This window comes from Schistocerca gregaria, chromosome 7 (assembly GCF_023897955.1).
Source record: "Schistocerca gregaria isolate iqSchGreg1 chromosome 7, iqSchGreg1.2, whole genome shotgun sequence".
Classification (NCBI taxonomy): domain Eukaryota; kingdom Metazoa; phylum Arthropoda; class Insecta; order Orthoptera; family Acrididae; genus Schistocerca; species Schistocerca gregaria.
Genome location: NC_064926.1, coordinates 392134683 through 392144740, shown reverse-complemented (window position 1 = coordinate 392144740; position 10058 = coordinate 392134683).

The window sequence follows — 10058 nt, the reverse complement described above, 5'->3', positions numbered from 1 at the left end:
CGCTGCCTCTTTTGCCGAGACAACATTTGCATGTTTTCTTCTGCTACCTGGGCTTTGTCACGTCGTGCTTCTCGGTGCTGCTGAGTATCTTCACCATAAACGCACCTGTATGGAAGCCAAACCTCTGCTGGCACTTAATCCCACCTACATTTCCACTGTTAAACACTAGACAGACATCGTAAGCAGTTATTTTCCAACATTCGAAAATAAAAATACTGTTTTTGGACAACACATCCATATGAGGTGATTGTTGCTCTCATTCATATTTTATGTTAAGAATTAGATAGGTATCTGAAAGTTGGCTTTATAACACAGCAAATGGCGAATCATGCTTCTGGGTGTACGGCTTCCCACTGGCTTCTGCCTGAAGGTAATTACACCACGGTAAGTCACAGAGGACGTGCTGAGGATTCTCATCTGTGAAAAACTTGTGGAAGAATATTTCCCACACTACGTGCTACGTTGTTTTCACCTTATGTACGTTGTCACTGACGGCTTTTCCATAAAATATCTGTAATGTGTGAATTTCTTTGCCTGTCAGTCTGTTACCACTTACCAGAGGCTTCCAATATTCTAATACCTTAGCCTTCATTTTTTTACAGAATCTTCTAGATACATCAGCAGTCTATTTAAATTGTGTAACCGGAAAATCAACATAAAAAAGTCTAGTGTAGAGAAGGTGTGGATTACAACACGAAAAACGGGAGCGTGGCAGGCGCAGACGGATAAAGAACTACATTAAAACACATTTCTAGGTGACATCGATCATGTCATTCTTGAAGCACCAATCCAATAAATTAAGCAATTAAAAACATTCCGAATTTTTTCATTGTTTTAGCTTACGTCTGCCATTAAGGAAAGCTTTTGACAGTCTTGGCTACAATACACTCTTTGAATTTCTGAAGGTTGCAAGTGCAAAATACATGGAGCGAAAAGTTACTTATATCTTGTACAGAAACCAGACGGCAATCGTAAGCATCTACGGACATGGAAGGGAAGCAATGGTTGAGAAGGGAGTAAGATAGAGTTGTACCCTATCCCCGATGTTATTACACTGCATAAACAATGAAGGGAACCATGGAAAAATTTGGAGAATGAATTAAAGTTCAAGGAACAGAAATAAAAACTTTGAGGTTTGCCGATGTCGTAATTCTGTCTTTCTGACAGCAACGAAAATCGAAGAACGGTTCAACAGAATGGACAGTATCATGAAAGGAGGATATAAGATGAACAGCAACAAAACCATAACAAGAGTAACAAAATGCATTCGAATTAAATCAGGTAATGCTAACGGAATTAGGTTATGAAACGATACGCTAAATGCAGTAGGCGATTTTTGCTATTTGGGCAGTAAAATAACTGACGATGGCCGAAGATATAGACGATATAAAATGCCGACTGGCAGCAGCAAGAAAACCGTTACTGAAAAAAGAGAAATTTGTTAACATCGTATAAAAATTCATATATTATAAAAGTCTTTTCCGAGAGTGGTTGTTTGTAGTTTAGCTTTGTACAGAAGTGAAACATGGACTGTAACCAGCTCAGATAAGAAGAGAACAGGTGCTTTTAAAATGGGATACCATAGAAGAAAGTAAAGTTCTATGTACTGACTTGGGAGAAAATCCAAAGAAATTTTTGTCTTATGTCAAAGCGGTAGGTGGAGCAAAACAAAATGTCCAGACACTCTGTGACCAAAATGGTACTGAAACAGAGAATGACAGACTAAAGGCCGAAATACTAAATGTCTTTTTCCAAAGCTGTTTCACAGAGGAAGACTGCACTGTAGTTCCTTCTCTAGATTGTCGCACAGATGACGAAATGGTAGATATCGAAATAGACGACAGAGGGATAGAGAAACAATTAAAATCGCTCAAAAGAGGAAAGGCCGCTGGACCTGATAGGAAACCAGTTAGATTTTACACAGAGTACGAGGAGGAACTTGCCCCCTTCTTGCAGCGGTGTACTGTAGGTCTCTAGAAGAGCGTAGCGTTCCAAAGGATTGGAAAAGGGCACAGGCCATCCCCGTTTTCAAGAAGGGACGTCGAACAGATGTGCAGAACTATAGACCTATATCTCTAACGTCGATCAGTTGTAGAATTTTGGAACTCGTATTATTTTCGAGTATAATGACTCTTCTGGAGACTAGAAATCTACTCTGTAGGAATCAGCATGGGTTTCGAAAAAGACGGTCGTGTGAAACCCAGCTCGCGCTATTCGTCCACAAGACTCAGAGGGCCATAGACACGGGTTCACAGGTAGATGCCGTGTTTCTTGACTTCCGCAAGGCGTTCGGTACAGTTCCCCACAGTCGTTTAATAAACAAAGTAAGAGCATATGGACTATCAGACCAGTTCTGTGATTAGATTGAAGAGTTCCTAGATAACAAAACGCAGCATGTCATTCTCAATGGAGAGAAGTCTTCCGAAGTAAGAGTGATTTCAGATGTGCCGCAGGGGAGTGTCATAGGACCGTTTCTATTCACAATATACATAAATGACCTCGTGGATGACATCGAAATTTCACTGAGGCTTTTTGCAGATGACGCTGTGATGTATCGAGAGGTTGTAACAATGGAAAATTGTACTGAAATGCAGGAGGATCTGCAGCGAGTTGACGCATGGAGCAGGGAATGGCAATTGAATCTCAATGTAGACAAGTGTAATGTGCTGCGAATACACAGAAAGATAGATCCCTTATCATTTAGCTACAAAATAGCAGGTCATCAACTGGAAGCAGTTAATTCCATAAATTATGTGGGAGTACGCATTAGGAGTGATTTAAAATGGAATGATCATATAAAGTTGATCGTCGGTAAAGTAGATGCCAGACTGAGATCCATTGGAAGAATCCTAAGGAAATGCAATCCGAAAACAAAGGAAGTAGGTTACAGTACGCTTGTTCGCCCACTGCTTGAATACTGCTCAGCAGTGTGGGATCCGTACCAGATAGGGTTGATAGAAGAGATAGAGAAGATCCAACGGAGAGCAGCGCGCTTCGTTACAGGATCATCTAGTAATAGCGAAAGCGTTACGGAGATGATAGATAAACTCCAGTGGAAGACTCTGCAGGTGAGACGCTCAGTAGCTCGGTACGGGCTTTTGTTAAAGTTTCGAAAACATACCTTCACCGAAGAGTCGAGCAATATATTGCTCCCCCCTACGTATATCTCGCAAAGAGACCATGAGGATAAAATCAGAGAGATTAGAGCCCACGCAGAGGCATACCGACAATCCTTGTTTCCATTAACAATACGAGACTGGAATGGAAGGGAGAATCGATAGAGGTACTCAGGGTACCCTCCGCCACACACCGTCAAGTGGCTTGCGGATTATGGATGTAGATGTAGAATGTAGAAGATTAGGTGGGCAAATTGCCTAGTTAAAGAGAACCTACTGTGTATAACTGGGGAGAAAATAACTTTGTAGCACAACTGGATTAAAAGAAGGGACCGGTTACTAGGACACATTCTAAGGCGTCATGCAATCATCAGTTTAGTATTGGAGGAAACTGTGCGTGTGTGGAGGGAGGAGAGGGGGGAGAAGAATTGTCGACGGAGACCAAGAGATAGATACAATGAACAGTTTCAAATGAATGTTGGTTACAGTAGTTATTTGGAGATGAAAAGTCTGCCACAAGATAGAATGGCATGGTCTTCAGACTGAAGAGCACAACTCCAGGTGATGATCACCTCCAAAAAGTTTTATTAATCTGGGACTGGTACTTCAAGGTGTAACGCGTTCCATTTGCGTAGTATATTCCGCAGTTGATTTGCGTTGTTATCACGCAAAACAAAATCATTATGCCATCACCTCGGTGCTAGGTCGAAAAATTTTCTTCTTGCCCCAACAGTTTCTAGGTAGGGCGAGAGCTCATCGACTTAAACAGCGACAGTGGAATGTACGTGAGTTGCGTGGTTTTCCCGTCTAGCTAATTGCGGGCCGCGCACATGATTCAGACGGCGTGACAGTCTATTAATGTCCGCTTGCCTTGGCACGAGCCCAGGGGGGCGTTCCGAGTCACAGCGTAGGCGGAGCGGGTCGGTGTCACGCGGGCCAAGTCAACATCCCAGAAGCACAAACAAAACACCTTGCGAAAATCGAGTACTCGCTTTCACGTTAAGCCGTTTGCGTAACCTTTCATCGCTCTGGCACAAAATTCTGACATACTCAGGATATGTCTTTGCTACGTAATTCGGAAGGTCTTTGGGCAGCGTAAGCACGCCTAAATACTTGTGGGAGAGACAACAAACGTGAGGTAAAGCTAGCAAACATTTCTCGATCTTCTTTCATTCTCCCAGGAACATGCATCATTCCTAAAAGCGTCACTAAAGATAGGCTACGGCTATTGAAACGTAGGTGTAAGATTGTTGTGTCTGTTAGATTCGTAGTCTTTGGTTGGCATGCGCTAGCCGGCGAGTCTGCCATTCTCGGATCTTCATTGGAGAAAAAAACACTATACGCTTTTTTCCTGTGGTGGGGCATTGTCGAGTCACACCCGTGTGTTCCAGTTAAAGAGTTCAGCGGAAGGAGCATGAGTGACCTTGTCAGGTGTGATTAGGACTGAAGTAGCAGTCTCTACTAAAAGTAGGAATAGGAGTCGTTGAAAGAACTAAGATCAGATAGATAGTGACTTCTCTTGAGTGACAATTTATCAGTGTGGACTGCAAAAGTGTGGGCACGGAAGGTATAGTTAGGAAGTTTGATTGTGGGGACCAATGAACCAAGTTCATATACATCGTGTTATCTTTTATAACAAATCCAGGTCATGTGTAATTACCAAGTCGACAGCCATTAATTATAGACATGTCACGAACAATTAGGCATATGGCGACTTTTCTATGTCGGACGCGATCTGTTGAAAGTCGGCTCCCTTGAAAAGCTTATTGCCAAACAATAGGTACAACGTAAAATAAGTAACATTTTAAACGGAAACGAGGCTTTATTTCTTGCAATAATTCGTTTTTTTGTGAACGAGCGTCTTATATGATTGGTTCAAAAATGGTTCAAATGGCTGTAAGCACTATGGGACTTAACACCTGAGGTCATCAGTCCCCTAGACTTAGAACTACTTAAACCTAACTAAGCTAAGGAGATCACACACATCCACGCCCGAGGCAGGATTCGAACCTGCGACCGTAACAGCAGCGCGGTTCCAGACTGAAACGCCTAAACACCTCGGCCACAACGGCCGGCTCTTATCTGATTGCTGCTGCGTGTCACACCATATGGTCTTACAAATAATCATGTATTGTACAGGGGGCTTGAGTGAACTCATTAAGTAAATTCCTCAGTTTCTGCATAATTTCTTTTGGTTCCTCTTTTGGTTCCCCTACCCTCCACTCTGACACCAGCGGCTAGTTTATGTTCATATGTAAATGTGAAATCAGAGACTGGCCAACATCAATAGTGTTCGAGCTATCGAGATGCGAGGTGAGTATATTTATTTCAGAATAATATTGAGTCAGATAAGAAGCTCACATTACAGTCGTTTTTACAAAATATTCAGCCCGATAGTGCGACTGTACAGCACACACAAAAAACTCATAGTCGACTAGTTTGCTTCAACAGTTCTTGCCATGATGGCAATTCTAAAGAATAATAGGGTTATTACAAATGACTGAAGCGATTTTACAGATTGCGGTGCTATGTTATTTGATATATTGTCACGGGGCTTTGCACACTCATAGAAAAATTCAAAAAGCTTTGGTGTTTTACATATTTTAAGTGTTCTATATGTGCCCACCTACTGATTCTGCAGATTGTTACTCAATTCATTCCCACGTTTGGTGCAGCATAACTCTATTAATCTGTTCGAAAAAATGCGATCTCGAAGTTCTGGTAGGTTTGTTGGTAGAGGAGGTGTAAATACTAAATATTTCACATAGCCCCAACCAAAACAATTAGGTTGGAAGAATGTGAAGGCGACGATATGAATTGTTTATCATATACCCCACCACAAACGATTCATTGTTTTCTCAGTTTTCTGTTTAAGAATTCACAATCATCATGAAGGAAGGGGAGTGGAGCAACATCCTGGTGGTAGATTATGTCCACACTGTCGGTCTCCAGTTGGGGCACGAATCGGTTTCCCAGCACGTCCAGATACAAGTGTCCTGTAACTGTATATTTTTTTAAGAAGAAGAAAAAGGGACTGTAATCTTTGAACTGTGGGAATACAAGGAACACATTAACTTTTGTTCATGTTAAATGTGCTGCACTATAGCGTCGGGACTCTTTCTCCCCCCGGTTCGCACATTATGTCTGTTCACTGTGTCATACACAAAAAAATATTGCTTCATCACTAAAGATGAGTTTCTCACAAAACTTATCCTCTTCCACAAGCTGCTGCAACTGAATAGTCTGCTTTATCATCGGGTGTCAGGACCTGTAGGAATTGCAGGTGGTAAGGGTTCAATTTCAGTCGTTTCATTGAGATCTTCCAATCGGTCGGTTGTGGTACTTTCAGCTCTCTGCTTGCTCTGTACGTCGATTTCTGTGGGCTACATACGAAACTCGCCTGCACGGCATCAACCATTTCTTCACGCACTGCAGGTCGACTGGTTCATTTCCCCTCGCAGAGGTATCCTGAAGCTTTAAACTGTGCATACCATCTCTGAACAGATTGGGGCACGGTAAGTCTGTTGACTTTCGTTCGGATGCGTCGTTCCATTGGCTCGGCACACTGATGTGAATGCATTTCAAGCGCAATGTACACTGTATTATCGCCTGTTGCGAGCTTGCCTATCTGTTCACTGCTGCGCTCTCGTGGCAGATACCTGAAGTACGGCTGCATGAGTTTTTCTGTATCAGTGTTGAGTTTTGTGACATTACGTCAGTTAAGGTAGCTGCAGTGAATTTATAAAACTGTTTCCATCATTTATAATAACTTGTACAGGAGTGTTTCAAGCATTATTGACAAGATATTTCAGCACAGTCATTCAGCTGTTCGGGCATAAATGTTGATACAATTTTTTTTTTTACTATAATGTATGGTGTTTCAATAATATTGATCCCATTTCTTTAAACTGTATCTCTTGCAAGAATGAAGACTGAAACTTGGTGTAAATTCTGCTTTTCGCATCGTAACTAAAAGCTTATCTTGCCTCAGTAGGTGTTCCCTCTTGCTGATAGCTATCGCTGTCGTTCTCCTGGCTGTTTGCACAATTGCAAGAACATGCTCAAAATTTCGTTTTTCGACAGGACGAAGAACTACCGTAGTAAGCCTGCATGTAGCAGCATTTCTTAACAATGAGCCACCTTGAAGATGGACCCGCCGTAAGGGACTGATAGGTCTCCCACTCCACAATTGATCTCCATGATCTCACGGTATGTGATTTGTTTTGTAGGGGTTCGTGACAAACTTTATCTAAGTGCCTCCCCACCCATCAGTCTTGGTTGAACTACGACGTCGCATTGCAACAGCATTAATTGCAGTAAATTTAAACTAATTTTCTCTTATTGTTCAGTCTTAGATGCACATTTTTAATTACATGACCTGTTTCAATCACTCTGGATGATCTTCAGATCTAAAACAAAGCAAAACTAAGTAGTTGCACTGGCAACCCATATTGCCCATTCATAGCCGCATTTCAGAGTACTTTGTTTTCTATCTGAAGATGCCCACAGAAGCCTACTCCATGGGACCTGAGGGGGCCCAAGCCCCCTTAAAGCCTCCCCAATAATTTAAGAAAATTCTTAGTTATATTATGCTTTGTAAAATCACAAAATTGTGTTGTAATTTTTTATTTTCCTTGTTCGACGATCGTTACCTTTTAAAATACATTAAGCAATGAGTTAAAACAAATAATTAATACAGTAGTAAGCAGGTTAACTGAAAACTAGTGGTATGAATCATGATAGTGTTCAAGTGTTGCGGGGACACGGAATTTGTCCCGGTGCGCGAACCTTCTTCAGGTAAAGTCTGGCGCCGGCGGTCTAGCGCTCCAGCCGCGGCGACATCAAAAAGACTGGAGCAGAAGCGCCTGGAACCCCCTGCCTCGCGTCACCTTGACACTTCGAGACATTACGACACCGCGGCTACTGTTGCAGTCATTCAGTGTGGATAGTTTCGTTCAGCGCATGCTGCAGATGTGTTTCGTGTTCCAACTTCAGTGTCTAGTGGATTCTTTTACAGGGTGTTTCAAAAATGACCGGTATATTTGAAACGGCAATGCAAACTAAACGAGCAGCGATAGAAATACACCGTTTGTTGCAATATGCTTGGGACAACAGTACATTTTCAGGCAGACAAACTTTCGAAATTACAGTAGTTACAATTGTCAACAACAGATGGCGCTGCGGTCTGGGAAACTCTATAGTACGATATTTTCCACATATCCACCATGCGAAGCAATAATATGGCGTAATCTCTGAATGAAATTACCCGAAACCTTTGACAACGTGTCTAGCGGAATGGCTTCACATGCAGATGAGATGTACTGCTTCAGCTGTTCAATTGTTTCTGGATTCTGGCGGTACACCTAGTCTTTCAAGTGTCCCCACAGAAAGAAGTCACAGGGGTTCATGTCTGGCGAATAGGGAGGCCAATCCACGCCGCCTCCTGTATGTTTCGGATAGCCAAAAGCAATCACACGATCATCGAAATATTCATTCAGGAAATTAAAGACGTCGGCCGTGCGATGTGGCCGGGCACCATCTTGCATAAACCACGAGGTGTTCGCAGTGTCGTCTAAGGCAGTTTGTACCGCCACAAATTCACGAAGAATGTCCAGATAGCGTGATGCAGTAATCGTTTCGGATCTGAAAAATGGGCCAATAAATCCTTGGGAAGAAATGGCGGCCCAGACCAGTACTTTTTGAGGATGCAGGGACGATGGGACTGCAACATGGGGCTTTTCGGTTCCCCATATGCGCTAGTTCTGTTTATTGACGAAGCCGTCCAGGTAAAAATAAGCTTCGTCAGTAAACCAAATGCTGGCCACATGCATATCGCCGTCATCAATCCTATCAATCCTGTGCACTATATCGTTAGCGAATGTCTCTCGTGCAGCAATGGTAGCGGCGCTGAGGGGTTGCCGTGTTTGAATTTTGTATGGATAGAGGTGTAAACTCTGGCGCATGAGACGATATACGTGGACGTTGGCGTCATTTGGACCGCAGCTCCAACACGGCGAACAGAAACCCGAGGCCGCTGTTGGATCACCTGCTGCACTAGCTGCACGTTGCCCTCTGTGGTTGCCGTACGCGGTCGCCCTACCTTTCGAGCACGTTTATCCGTCACGTTCCCAGTCCGTTGAAATTTTTCAATCAGATCCTTTATTGTAACGCTTTTCGGTCCATTGGTTACATTAAACCTCCGTTGAAAACTTCGTCTTGTTGCAACAACACTGTGTTCTAGGCGGTGGAATTCCAACACCAGAAAAATCCTCTGTTCTAAGGAATAAACCATGTTGTCCACAGCACACTTGCACGTTGTGAACAGCACACGCTTACAGCAGAAAGGCGACGTACAGAATGGCGCACCCACAGACTGCGTTGTCTTCTATATCTTTCACATCACTTGCAGCGCCATCTGTTGTTGAAAATTGTAACTACTGTAATTTCGAAAGTTTGTCCGCCTTAAAATGTACTGTTGTCCCAAGCATATTGCAACAAACGGTGTATTTCTATCGCTGCTCGTTTAGTTTTTATTGCCGTTTCAAATATACCGGTCATTTTTAAACACCCTGTATATGACTATATTTTATTCGTTTACTTTAGTATTTTAGTGTATTGTGAATTAAATTTGCAATGGATAAATTTGTTACCAAGAAGGCTCACTTGTAAGTTGATGGTACTGCAAGTCAAGCTCCAACAATTATTGTGTCATTGGCTACTCCAACGTCTTCAGGCGAGAACCGTTCACTGCCGAAACCTGGACAAACCGCTAAGGGAAGATCATTTCAGAAGTCTTGGTTGATCAAATATACATGGCTAGAATATGAAGCATCTACCGAAAAGGCTTTTTGCAAAATATGCAAAGAGGCAGATGCAAAATCTATTACAATTGTCTTCAAAAAAAAGAAGATACATTTACTTCTGTGCGGTTTTCTAACTGGA